This window comes from Ricinus communis, chromosome 2 (genome assembly GCF_019578655.1).
Source record: "Ricinus communis isolate WT05 ecotype wild-type chromosome 2, ASM1957865v1, whole genome shotgun sequence".
Classification (NCBI taxonomy): Eukaryota; Viridiplantae; Streptophyta; class Magnoliopsida; order Malpighiales; family Euphorbiaceae; genus Ricinus; species Ricinus communis.
In genome coordinates this window covers 20515972-20530683 of record NC_063257.1, presented here as the reverse complement: position 1 = coordinate 20530683, position 14712 = coordinate 20515972, and the positions used below count along the sequence as shown (strand labels likewise).

The window sequence follows — 14712 nt, the reverse complement described above, 5'->3', positions numbered from 1 at the left end:
ATGTCTCCATATACTGAATTAAGTTGATACGAGTATCTTGAGTCCCATTCTCTTGATTAAACCAAATCTCAATTGGACTTTGGATCTCTAACCCAAGCTTCAACTCTTGCTTCACGAACACTCCTAAAGCATCCTTGAACTTTTTCATGCGAGCTCTAGTCATTGGTCCATCATATTTGAGTGGCTCGTGTACAATCCTAGTTGGATTAGGAGTCCTAGTTGGAGTAGGACTCCTAGCTTGAGTAGGATTCGTAGTCAGAGTAGGACTCCTAGCTGAATCAAGATTCCCATCTTCATTTGAACTTCTAACATCATCAGGACTCCTTGTTGGATAGGATTCCTAGTTGAATTAGGATTCCTTGTTCGAGTAGGATTTTTTGTGCTACATAGGTTCTCATCCATACCATTAATGGGTTTTGTACATGTCTAACCTAATGATAGTTTCAGCCAAGATGATGGGAACTCAATCTGCTCCATGCACCATCTGATCAAAGATGCCAACAATCTTAATATCTCCCCCTCCCTAGGGACAAATAAAAAAGAATTGGGCATAGAGGTAAAAGCCCAGCATCCGGATCCAAGCGGGTGTACCCCTTTCCTTTTCTTCACCACAAGAGATTAGAGAAGTAAGGGTAATGTACTCACCAACATAATGGGTAAGTACTTCAGTTGGGGGCATGTTGAATAGTTCCACCAATTTGCCGAGAAAAGGATTATCAACCTTTGGCAAAGTAATCGGATGGGAAGATCCATGAGGCTTCAAGAATAGTAGAGAACTCTTGCCCATTAAATATGATGACATGGTCTTTTTGGCACTAAAAGTGTGACAGCAGAATAACGAAACCCATAATCAAGCTTGATATGTTGCATGGCTTTGAAGGAAGAAAGATAAAGTTTTCCAAGTTTGATCCATTTATCACTAGTTACGGTTTTTAGAAGTGTATGTATGCTCTTCGCACTTTTTTTGAGTCTTGTACTTTTACTTTTGAAGGTGAAAATTATGTATGGGTAAGCGTAGGGTGTGCATGTGTATTTAAAGACCCCAAATTAGTTTTTTATCTAGACTCTACCATCGTAGAGCCGATCGGTTGTATGGTCTAATCATGTAATATTGGCCAATTTTGAGTCTTTTGGGCATTTTCTCGGATTCTGTTGCATATAAGTATAGAATATGCAAAATTAAAAGAAATTAATGATGAAGAATGAATTGAAATGCTCAAATTTTATATCAAAAGTCGAACTTCTGCAAAAGTAGCAAAAAGACAAAAGAATAGAGAATAGTGGTGAAATCAAAAGTCGGGATTCTCTCTCGAATCCCCCATCCTGTTGTCAGAGTCGATATCCATCCCCTGAGTTTGAAGAGTAGATAATTGAAGAATCAGAGTATCGAACCTGTGTTGTTGGACCTCGATCTAGCATTGACAGTCATGTACATGCCCCGGCAAGCTCTCATGGTCCCTCTGAAGCAAACCGAAAAGGAGATTAGTTAGTACATATCATACATACTTTCTTGGAAAATAGTCGATCAGATTTCGCAGTATCCCATCAAGTTTACCTTGTACTGATTACCTGGAAGCGGGTTGACTATTTTAGAAGAATTTTGGGTCTAGGCATCAAGAGATTTGGGATACTAGGGAGAAGGTTAGGGGATTAGCCTCATGCCCACCAGTTTTACAATAAGTCTCCTCAGGTTTACCCATCGAACGTGTCAATTTAGGTCATACAAAGACACAGATTCTCAGTTTAAATGAGTGAGTACTTTGGCTAGTCTCGGATCCTTCTTCCAACATTCTGACCATTACACAAGTAAACAATGTGTAAGTCTTAGAGGACGGGACTAGATTCTACTATATGAGCTTTGGCTGGGATAACAAAAATGAATTTCACTTAGTAAGGAGTACCCTTTTATACTTTGGAGAAACTTATCCCTTTTTTAGTGTAGCAGGGAATTTTATTGGCGCTACTCAACATGATAAGTTTGTAACCTCCTTATTATAGCCCAAGGGTGGTGATCATCATCAATGTAAGCCATTACAGCGAAGCCACCGAGAATGTAGGGCCTTCCTTAATTCTAATGCAAATGCAATGCAGGGCTAAGTCAATAATGTTAGGAAAGGCAAAAGCTCATCCACTCCTCGGAGTCAACTTCTCGAGTTCCACAATAGAGTTGCCACTATGAGCGGCTAACTTTTCGAATGGATTTCCACTGCTGGTTAGGGTTCGCTCTTCATACTAAGGCCGTTTCGACATAAGCCACTTGTCGAGCGCCGTAAGGGATTATTAAACGGTCTTAAGATGACTTCGGAGAAGGAGTCTCCACCCGTTGAGATTGGGACATTTTCGAGAGTGAGGATGTCAGCTTAGTACTCCTCACGGAGAGTCTAAGTTTCCCCCTCCCTAAAATCATAAACTCTAAGTTCGGAAAGTTAGGTATGAATAGAGAAGGTTTTCTGAAAGCACCCTTATCTGCCTAGGCAGTGAAGCCTAACCTCCACTAAAGTAGACGAAACTTTCTCGAGCCTAATAAAATTATCTTAGCCTAGGTTTACCTTATATTCATTTTATCTATCAACCTTTTTTATCTTTCTTAGCATGTGAGGTAAGCAACCAAGAACCTAGCCTAAGGTAGGGGTACTTTGGTACCTCAACTAGTCCTAAATGAGAGGCACATTGGTGCCTTTACTAATCCTAATTGGGAGGCACTTTGGTGCCTTCGATTTTATATTTGGCATGCCATGGTGTCCATATTATTTGCCATTTTTGTTATCCTAATTCTAGGTGATGAATTCATTTTAGCCTTAGCATTTTAGGTGAAAGCATGCAAGACGTGGGGGGCTTACTTTAGCAAGCTTCCATTTTATTATATTTGCATGTGGGATGATCATATCATTTACTAAGTCCAGTTTTATCCTTTATATGCATGTGAAGTGCTCCTAAGCACGAATTTAGACATACATAGAAAGGGGGAGGAGAATATAACTAGAAAGGGATTAAGGAAAACGGGAGTAATGAGGGGAATACTATGCATGTAAATGGCCTTACTGGCCTTAGTACAAATCAAAAGTTTAATCATACAATGGGTAAACAAATAAATTCTTGGTCCTCCTCTGGGGGCGGACCTCCATGGGCTAACTACTCTGCATTTAGGGGTTAGAATTAAGGCATAATAAAAGTACAATAAAGTAAATTAAATAGGTATGTCATTCAATTAAAGTAGGCAGGAGTGAATTAGATGAAAATAAGAGCAACATAATGAAATAATTGAGAAATATTTTATGTCTCATCAAAGAGCTAACCTCGTGTGAGTACAAATTGAGCTCGTGCGAGGTTAGTCCCTCAGGACACAGAGAGAGCTCACAATGTTGTTTGGATGCTAGGCCACTTGTTATGGAAGAGAGAGAGTGAGCTCGCGCGAGTACAGGTTAAGCTCGTATGAGGTTAGACCGTAAACTTTGATCGTGATCAATACGAAATCATTTTGCCTAAAGAGTCTCTAATTGGGTTCACTGGACTCGCACGGGTAGAGGGTGACCTCGCGCATGCTTAGAACCCAGTCCCTAGAACACTCCAAACACAACTCTAAGAGGTAAACGCTATCGGTTTAAGGCCTTACGCCCCCTGACCTCGCGTGCGCAGAGATTGACCTCGCGAGAGCTTAATGGTTTAGGTCCCTATGTCTATTAAACGACATCGTTTTAGTCAAAACATAGAAGCATACAAATGAAAGGACAAGAATTCTGTAGGTGAAAGAGGTTGACCTCGCGCAAGCACAGGTTAAGCTCGTGCGAGCTCAACCCCCCTAGAAGATGATAGAAATTAAAAAAATAGCATAAAGTTATTTAAATTAAGATTATTATATGAAAAAAAGAGAAAATGTTTGTGGATAAAAATTAAAAATTATGATGCATGGGATAATACAAATGGACAATAATAATGAATAAACTAGATAAATAAAACTTAAGAAAATAAGCAAAATTTAGATGTAATGAATGCGAAGAATGTGAAAGCGGAGTTGAGTAGTTTTTTGCCCTCTAGTGGCTACCTTTGTTTTTCTTGGTGTACGAATTAATCTTCCCAAAATCTGAAAAGAATGAAATAGCCTTGCTCAAAGAAAGATTGCCCAAAGAAAAATTTAATTTTTATGTTTATTCTTTTGAAAAGAAATCTTGTTTTAGCAATAAATTTTAGAAAACCACCAAAAACTCTCTTTTTCCGTAAGCTTTTGATTCCTTGACAGAAGTTTCAAATCCTAAAAATTCCAACCCCTGCCACAAAGTTCACATTTGTCTTTTATAGGGTTTGCTAAGTGTTGTTCCCTTATTTCCCGCCTACACCTCCCAGCCAACGGATGAGCGACAGGTCAGCTTTGTCCAGGCTGAGCTCGAGCGAGGTCATAGCAAGGACACGCGAGGCCAGATGCAGAGTCCATGCCCCCAAGTCAACTACTCGACTCGTGCGTGTACACATTTTAGTCTAGCCAGTTGAGGTTGAGTGTGCGTGAGCTTACTTAAGGCACGCGTGAGGTCATGGGCCATGTGCTGCCTAGACAGGCTGGCGTAAGCTCAGGTTGAGCTCGCATGAGCTTAAACTAAGCCCACGCGAGTACAATTTTCTAGACCTATCACCATTATTTTCAATGGTACTTTTTATTCATTTTAATACTAATTATTCTATTATTATGTTCTTGGGCAATTTTTCTAAGATGTCAGGGTTATGGTTCCTTTTTGTCTATCGATTCTGCAGCCAACTAAACCTTCTCATCATCGGGCTTTATATAACTCTAGTCTCTGATTTCCAATGATAACACCCACCTTCTAGGAGATGATGGACGGGGTATGGAGAAATTCCTCCTCCCAAACTTAGTTGGATATGGTGTAGGTGATCTCGACCTACCCGTAGCTTTAAATGGTGGTAGAGATGGAGATGGTGATGAAGAAACATCATATACATGATTATCCCTAGAACTCATGGCTTATGGCGAGAAGAATGTAAAATCTAGAGGAAGTGGAAGAGGTTCTATTTATAGAGCTAATCTCACGAGTTGCAATCCTTGTTGAAATTTGAATCTTTATTATAACAAAACTAGGATTCTATATATCTCAATAAAGCTGAACTCCTAATCCCTACAAAAAAGGAAAATAAGAGAACAATTGAAATATAACTAGTAGGTCATTCCTAACTTAAATAAAACACTAATATCCTATATTAGATCTTAACTAAAACTAAAATGGGCTTAACATATAAAAACTGAACTAGGGCCTAGATAATTGAGGAATGTGAGCCCACTATTGTTTAAAAAAATAAAAACTAAATATAACATAATCTAAATGTAATCAAATAATAATAATAAACCAATAAATATAAATATAAAGAGTAGGTTGCCCCTAACCAAACGCTTCTTTAATGTCATCTTAGCTAGACATCAAGATATTTTCTCATGTTGACTCGAGAAGTTGTAAGACTTCTTTTCCTGAGTCAACCTCTATTCAAAGGTATAGTTTCAATATATGGTTAATAACTTAACAAGATGCATTAACTCAACTGCTCCATATGGAAAAACATGTTTAACTATAAATGGACCTCACCAACGTGATTTTGACTTACTTGGAAAAAGTCAAAGTCACGAATTGAATAGGAGTACCCTATCTCCAACTTGAAACTCTCTTCTTGGGTTGATCGCTGAATCATGCCATCTCTTTGTGTGTTCCTTTGTTAGACAGGCATTGTCATAAGTATGAAGCCACCATTCATCTAGTTCATTAAGCTGCAAGTTCCTTCTCAAACCTCCACTAGCTAGATCAAGGTTAACCTATTTTATAGCCCGGAAAGCTTTATGTTCAATCTTAACAAGTAGATGGAAAGATTTTCCATATGGAGTAGTGCCTAGTGCTATTTTAAAAGAAGTTCTATAACCCCGCATAGCATCATCAAGTTTCACAGACCAACCCTTCCTAGACTACTTAACAGTCTTTCAAGAATTCTCTTGAGTTCTCTATTCAGGTATCCTAATTGGCCACTAGTTTTAGGGTGATAGGCAGTGGCAAATTTATGCATGACACCAATCTTTCTTAACACTTTCTCTAGCTGAGCATTGTGAAAGTGTGTTCTCCTATCCCTACTAATGGCGTTAGGGATGCCAAACCTGTAGAAAATCTTTTTTAAGAATTTTACTATTATTTTAGCATAATTGCAAGGTAAAGCTTGTGCCTCAACCCATTTAGAAACAGAGTCAATAGCCACCAAAGTATATTTATTACCAAAAGAATTAGGAAATGGTTCCGTAAAGTCGATGCCCTATACATCAAAAATTTCACATTCGAGTATACCATGTTGGGGCATCTCATCATGAAACAAAATGTTACTTGCATGTTGGCAACGATCACATTCTTGCGTGAATGCTTGGCTATCCTTGAATAGAGTTGGCCAATAAAACCCAACTTTTAGTACTTTTTGAGCCGTTCTACTTGCCCTATATTATCATCTTGCTGGTTCATTATGGCAATGACCAAGAATGCTCATGGATTCCAGCCATTCCACACACTTCCTTATTATCCCATCAGCACATATTTTAAACAAAAATGGATCTTTCTAAAAGTAATATTTCAAATCAGTAAAGAATTTCTTCTCTTGTTGATAAGAATAATCTTTCGGAAGCTCTCTCGCAACAACTAGTTTGCAGAATCAACATACCATGGATAGAAAAATTAGAATTACTCATCAAATTTACCATAGCATATAATTACTCATATGGGAAATGATCATTAATATCCTTTTCATGTAACTCCTCCAAATGAGGGTTCTCGAGGCGTGATAAATGGTTGGCCGCCAAGTTTTCTACCCTACTCTTATCTTGTATCTCCAAGTCAAATTCCTACAAAAGTAAAACCCATCTTATTAATCTCGGTTTTGCATCAGTCTTACAGAATAAATACCTCAATGCCGAGTGATCATTCTATATAATTACTTTTGACAGTATCAAGTATCATCAAAACTTGTCAAAAGCAAAGATAATTGCAAGCAATTCCTTTTCAGTAGTAGTGTAGTTTCTTTACGATTCAGTCATCATTTTACTTGCATAATAGATGGGTTGAAAGTGCTTTTCTCTTCTTTGACCAAGAATGGCTCCAATAGCAAAACCACTCGCATCACACATTAGCTCAAATGGTAAACTCCAGTTAGTGCTACCATTATTGGGGCATTAACAAGCTTTCCTTTTAAAGAGGAGAAAACTGCTATACAATTTTCATCAGCACAAAACCAATATCTTTCTCCAAAATCCTAGGAAGGGGTCTAGCTATTTTGGAGAAGTCTTTAATGGATCTACGGTAGAAACCCGCATGTCAAAGAAAATTTTTAATAACTTTCACAAATGAAAACTTCCATAATATCATCTACTAAATCATTGAAAATAGCCATCATACACCTTTGAAACATAGATGGTGCATTACATAAAACAAATGGCATTCTTCTATAGGCAAAGGTTCTATATGGGCATGTGAAAGTGGTCTTCTCTTTATCTTCAAGACTTATTGGAATCGAAAAGTACCCTAACATACCATCTAACAAGAAGTAATATTTATGCCCTGATAATCTTTCTAGCATCTGATCAATAAAAATTAATGAAAATTTATCTTTTCTAGTTGCATCATTCAACTTCCTATAGTCAATGCACACTCTCCAATGTATTACTATTCTTGTTAGTATAAGCTTATTGTTTTCAGTTACCACGACCATCATGCCTCCTTTCTTAGGCACCACTTGTATTGGGCTTACTCAAGAACTATCTAAAATGGGATAAATTATCCCTGCATTAAAATGTTTGATCACCTCCTTCTTTCATATTAGGGTTGAGATGCCTTTGGGGCTGCACTACAATCTTAAATTCTTCTTCCATTAAAATCTTTTGTGTGCAAAATGAAGGGCTTATTCCCTTAATATCCGCAATTTTCTAGGTTATTTCCCTTTATTGCCTCCTCAACGCTTCTAATAGCCTAGCTTTCTGGTCTTCTAGTAACTCAGCACTACCTATTACTGGTAGTTTGGATCCTTCCATTAAAATGCGTATTCTATATTAGATAGGAGTTGCTTAAGTTCTAAGGTCGATGGGTCCTTACAAGATGGTCTCGTCCACTCTTCTTTCTGCATTTCAATAGACTCCAATGCCTTCATTCTCATTAGTTTTACTGCTTCAAGATAGGCAAGTTGCTCTAAGGCATCTACCATCTCACATTTATCCTATTCCTGTACCATACACAACTTAAGGGGGTCTTTAGCAACAATAGATGAAATCAAATTAACATTTTCATGTTCAATCTTATAATCACTAAAGTCTAGGTTGTCAAGTACAAGTGGATGTTTCATAGAATTGGAAATTTAAAAAGTTATTTGCTCTTCCTCTACCCTAAGAATAAGCTTAGCATCATGCACATAAATAATGGCCATAGTAGTAGTAAGAAAGGTTCTTCCTAAAATAAAGGAAACATCGACATTTTCATCCATATCCATAATTACAAAATCCACAAGAAATATAAATTCTTGAACCTTAACTAAGACATCCTCAATGATACTCCTAGGATATACAATAGATTTATCAGCTAATTAAATACTCATGAGTGTTGGCTTAGGTTCTCTAAGTGTTAGTCGTTAAACAATTTATATGGCATAACATTAATGCTAGTGATAGGCATCATATTATACGTATTTACATGCCCGATTGTTTACATTCTTGTGCATGATTATCTCGTTTTATGCTAGAATCGCCTATCTTTTGTTTCCTTTCACGTTTTAGGTCATTTTTGAAGGACACTATCAACAATCGAGGGAAATACGCGTGATTACGGACCAAAATCCATCAAATTGGATGAGGACTAGCACCCCGAGGGTTGAGCACGGCCTGGCCTCCAACCGTGCTGAATTGCCAACTATCTGCCCTCCAATAGTGCCTTTTGGCACGGTTTCTGTAGCCACCACGGCCTCCACCACGGCCCGTGGTGCCTCAGCACCGGCTTGGGCACAGCCTGGGCGAGGTCAACACAACGGAATCCTTAGGTTCAACACGGCCTGGACTCCACCCGTGCTAACCAGCACAGGCTTGACCATGGCCGTGCTGAAGAGACTATAGAGGCAAATTCGATTTGCTGAATGGGGGCTCGATTTTCTAACTTGATTCCAATATACACACTCAATTCACTTATTTTCCATACCTCAATTGTCGACTTTGGGAGATCAAATTCATCAATTGAAGGAAGGATTACACTTGTTTCAACATCGATTTAAAGATCAAGACAAGATTTGGGAGCATTCAATAGGCAAATTAGGGTTTGATATTTTGAATTGGAAAATTAGGGTTTCTCATCCAACTTGAAAGAGAAGAGTGTACATGCCTTCAATTTTATTTTCTTTATTTGTTCCTTACTGTGCTTTAACTATGAACATGAGTAGCTGGATCTTTTAAACCCATTGGGGTCTTTATTATTGATGGATTATGCTTAGTTGTTAGATTTGTATTTGCCATTCTTGTAATCTTCTTGCTATTCAGTAATAAGGTTTGATTCAGTTAATTTGAGACGTTGAATTAATTGTCTTTTGGGTTGTTTCTTGACATTGAGAAATGCTTATTACAACTGGAATTTGAATAGTAAGAACTAGTAGTTAACACTTAGAGATAAGGTTAATTTACTCGCCGGATTAAGAATTAACAACTCTTAATATATCTAAATCACGCTTAATGCTAACTTGTAATAATCTGATAGGAAGATATTCCACTAGGTTAGTGCAAGTTTAGGAAGTTGGTGAGCTCGAGAGAGGAATGAGTTCGATTCAGGATTTAGGCACGGGTAAGCAAGATTGGTAATTTATAGAATCAACCTTTAGAATTCCATCACTTAGGTTCCCTTTGGGTTTAATCATTAGTTAGTTAATTTAGACTTCTCACACCCTATTTCAGACTAGATAACATAGTGAACAGTAGTAACTCTAGGTTCACCCGATCTCCAGGGATACGACCTTGATACTCACTAGTGTTAGGCCGCATCGATAGGTTTACTGCCTTAGGTGTAGGTTGCACAAGTAGTCCATCAAGTTTTTGGCACCATTACCGGGGAACCGTAACGGTGAACTAGAGTGAATTGTTTTTATGCTACTTTAGTCATTATTTGTTTATTTATATATTCTTTGTTCTTTATTTTATTGTTTTTATTGATTGGTGGTTGTTTGAATTATCATTTTCAGGTAGTTTATGACTAGGAGCTCTAACCCTGATCCCATAGAACCCTTATCTGACCCGGAGTGCTCTCTCAGATTATTGAGACGACGTTTGCAGGCAGTTGAGGAGGAGGTTGGAGTTACAGTTCAGGTTCATAGAGCTAACGTGATGGAGAACCACAACCCCCAGGCCGATTACGATCAGAGGATGATGTACGAGTTTGCTCGACCATCTTTGGATGGGACGAAAACTAGTATAGTCAGACCTCCTGTAGCGGCCAATAATTTTAAGATAAAGACCAATGTTATCCAGATGATCCAGTAGAGCGTGCAGTTTGGAGGATTGCCCAGCGAGGATCCCAATGCATATATATCCAACTTTTTGGAGATTTGTAAAACATTCAAGATAAATGGAACAATTGATGACGCCATTCGGCTGAGATTGTTTCCATTTTCCTTGAGGGATAGAGCAAAGAGATGGTTGCAATCTCTTCCACAGCAGACGATTACTACATGTAAGGCGTTGGCCGAAAAATTTCTCTATAAGTATTTTCCTCCCGCTAAAACTGCTAAACTTAGAAATGACATATCTTCTTTTATGTAGTTTGATGATGAGAGCATGTACGATGCATGGGAGAGGTTTAAGGATCTTTTGAGATGCTGCCCACATCACGAATTGCCACTGTGGATGCAGGTTCAAACCTTCTATAGCGGGTTGAACCTTACGACGAGGCAGATGATGGATGCTGTAGCAGGTGGGGCACTAACCAATAAGACGCCCGAGCAGGCTCAGAACTTGATAGAGGAAATGGCCATGAACAATTATCAGTGGCAATCCTCTAGGAGCCGACCAGGAAGACAAGGAGTGGTCAACCAAGTGGATTCTACAGTAGCCTTGGCAACTCAGGTGGAGCTTCTGGCCAAGAAGATGGACCAACTCTAGATGCCGGTTCATACAGCAAACATTAGCTGCGAGTTTTGTGGTGGCCCGCACTACAGTGCGAACTGCACTGTGGGAAGTATGTTTGCTTCTTCTTCTTCTACTTTTCCATCTATTTCTGCTGTGTCTTCTGATGTTGAGCTGGTTGATTATATGGGGAATGCCCTAAGGTAGCTGATGGGCTATTTGTGTTAGCTATAATCTAAGGCAATGTACCTATCGATGCAGTCTAGCACTAATGGTGAGTATCAAGGTCGTATTCCTCGGGAAAGTGAAAGCCCAGAATTACTCCTTTATTCTCTGTTATATTAGCCTAAAATGAATGATGAATAATTCCTAAATTAACTAATAGCTACTCTAATTGTTGTCTAACTACGGCTACTAGGGAAGGATTAATTCAAGTTAAGGAATAACCCCTTAGGAATTCTTGTCTCTACGGAATGGAAACTAAAGATGGAATTGATTGATTGAATTTAATTTCCATGGGAAAATCTCTACGCAATTAACGCCTTTCTCAAAAGCATTAATATCTTAACTTAGATTAATTAGGTTGAAATCTCTTCCTAACCCTAATTATCCAAATTAGCATTATGTACCATTTAACACTATTGAGAGTTGCTAATTCTCAATCCAGTAGAATGAACACCCTATCTCTAGGCGAATTCAATTCTAGATTGCAAAGGACAATCCAAACCTAAACGTATTTCTCAAGAACATTCAAATTCCAATAATCATTCAACAAGATATGGAGAACAAACCAATAAGCACTTCCATTGCAAATCAGTATTGAAAATCAATACATACAATTCAAAAATTAAGTACAAAAATCCCTAAATAAAGAACCCCAATGGGTTAACAAGTTTAGCTAATCATGTTCATTATCAAAACCCACAAGAATTCAATTACAACAATGAGTAAAGGTAGAGAAACCCGAATACACCCTTGGATGAGAGTAGACAGCTCTAATTCCTCTTTCCCAATCTTGAATCGATTCTTGTTCCTCTTACTCGAATTTACACCAATCAACGAACCTCGCCTAATCTTCAATCTTTGAAGGGAATCCAATTGAAACCTTGGTCCAAGTCTCCTTTCTCCTTAGTTCCAACTCAGAAAACCCTTAGAGAGAGAGAAATGAGTTTGGGACGTCCTAACCCTACTTTTTGCATTTCCCTCTTTTCTTTCTTTTAATTAATTCGTCCAGCTACCGCGAACATGGCCATATTGATGCCCGTGTTGGGAACACGGCCTGGTGTTGATGACCGTGTTGGGAACACGGCCTGGTGTTGATGCCCCTGTTGCTCTCTGTGGTCGTGCTCCTTAATGCATCTTTTTTCTGTTGTCAAATGCACCCCACACGGCCATTTTGGTGCCCGTGTTTGGAACACGACAAGTCTTAAAATCAACACAGTCGTGTTCAGCTTCTTTATGCACAAACTCGACTTGTTTCGACAATTTTGACATCCAATTCTTCCCTTTATCACTCTTTGGCTTCTTTTGGACCTGATGCACACAAACAGACGCATAGGGTGAGTGTTGGGACCAATTCACATCCAAATGTACATAAAATCAGCCTTAAAAAACCCATTTAGATGTGGCACATCAAATCACCCCACACTTAGCTCATTGCTTGTCCTCAAGCAATTAACAACTCTCCTTACAAAACTACAGTCAGCAATTCCTTACAGTTTATGCCCCCAGTCCACAACAAATAGTATTCAACACATCTCAAAGGATACTCAATCATAAATCAAATTGCAAATCATTAATAGATAATGGAAATAATATTAATGCATGAATAACTTAAATGATAACTCAACACAAACATCACGAACCAATGCCTCACAGGGATCACTCAAATCGCTCAAAGTGTATATTAGGTGAATAACAAATCCCTTAAAGCAAATGCGCAAGACCTGCTTACCATAAGCTTGCTCATAAATCATATCTTCGCTACTGTGAATAAGTAAATACCAAAATCAAAGGGTCTTTACCAAGGTTGTAATGGGGCTAAGGTAAAGGTACGGAGATTTGGGAAAGAAGTGTTAAAATGCTGGAATTCGTGCGATAGACAACAATATATACTCAAAGGATTAAATGCCTAATATACAAAAAGAATTTTTCACTAAAATCCCTACTTCGTAGAGTAACGCTCGCAAATGCTCTAGATCGGATAAAAAGATAAATAATTAAAGAATTTTGTTTATTTTCTTCTTCTTTTTTCATCATTTTTTTTTAATAATAAACTAGCAGCTTATAGGAACTGCTGCATATGTAAAGAATAAAAATACAGTTTGGATCGGAGGAAGCATCTAAAATATCAAAAAGACTTAGTGAATTTACCAACGTAGCAACTGGCATTTTAATCCCACATAAGGGTGAGCAAATCACAAGAAGAGATTCCAGCATAAGGGTAAAGGAAAGATAAATGCAAAGAATGGTATAATTGAAGTGTATAGGTGTAGATTATGAAGAAAAGGTTAAGGCTCTAAACTGGCTAACTAATGGAAACATAAAGGGGTAGGCTTTTAGCCAAATGTGGTGAATCCTAAATCGCCCAAATCATCTCATGGTATTCACAATATTCATGTAACTTCAACAAGCATTATAAAGTAAGTTCTAAAAGCAAAGTCAAGTACAATGCACACTCAAACAAGAAATATAAAGAGCATAAGTATAATAAATGCTCAACAGGCTCAAAATCTCACTTTGAGGTGTGGTATTAGGTGCAATTGGTTCGCAACATCATTAATTGAATCATTACTTAAGAAACACACGCATATGACATTATCAACGTTCTAAGTTAAAATTCGACAATTCAAAAAACAATTAAATAACACCGGTTTAACCCGACAGGGCTGATGTGTAAAACACCATCAATTGTTTTCCAAGGACAATGAACAACAAAGAAAAGTAACTACAATTCTATAAATCAAGTCATCAATCAGCTCAAAAATAGCATACTTAAGTGCATAAAGACACAGTGTCCTAACATCCTCTAAAAATACATAACACCTAGCGATAGCAATTTTAGATATATCTAAAAACCATATGAGAGAGTAGGATTATAAGGTTTACCCATAACCACCCCGCACTTAAAGAACACACTGTCCTCAGTGTAAAATGTTATGGATACCCCGCATGGAATGCTCAACTAAGAGAACAAAGGCAATACAATCCAAGTGCATGACATGTATGAAAAATAAAGTAAATAAATGCAGAAAAATAAAAAGATCTAGGGGACTGCCCTGATCATCCATCGAGGCTAATGTTGTGGAAATTCAGTGCGTCCTCCGTAGAAGCTACAAATAATAAAATAAAGAATTAAAATCGAAACTGAAACAAAATTAAATAAGAAATGAAAACTAAAACTAATAAATTGCTTCAAAACAAAAGGTTAAAATATTAGAAATTAAAGATAAAAATTGAGGTGCCTCCCAAAAGCACTTCTTTTTGATGTGATGAGTCTTCTTAGTTGGACTCATGGTGAAAAGCAAACGGTGGGGATTGATGACCATCCATCCTTCTTCCAAGCAAATGGCTTCAAGTATCCGCTTAGAGGACTAATCGTC

General features: G+C 37.9%; 1 non-coding gene across 1 annotated transcript; it reads right to left on the bottom strand.

Moving 5' to 3' along the window:
- Positions 1–10774: 10774 nt before the first annotated feature.
- LOC112534415 lies at positions 10775–10881 on the bottom strand. Its single transcript, XR_003078705.1, has one exon. It is a non-coding gene; the product is annotated as a small nucleolar RNA R71 (small nucleolar RNA).
- Between the last annotated feature and the right edge of the window lie 3831 nt (positions 10882–14712).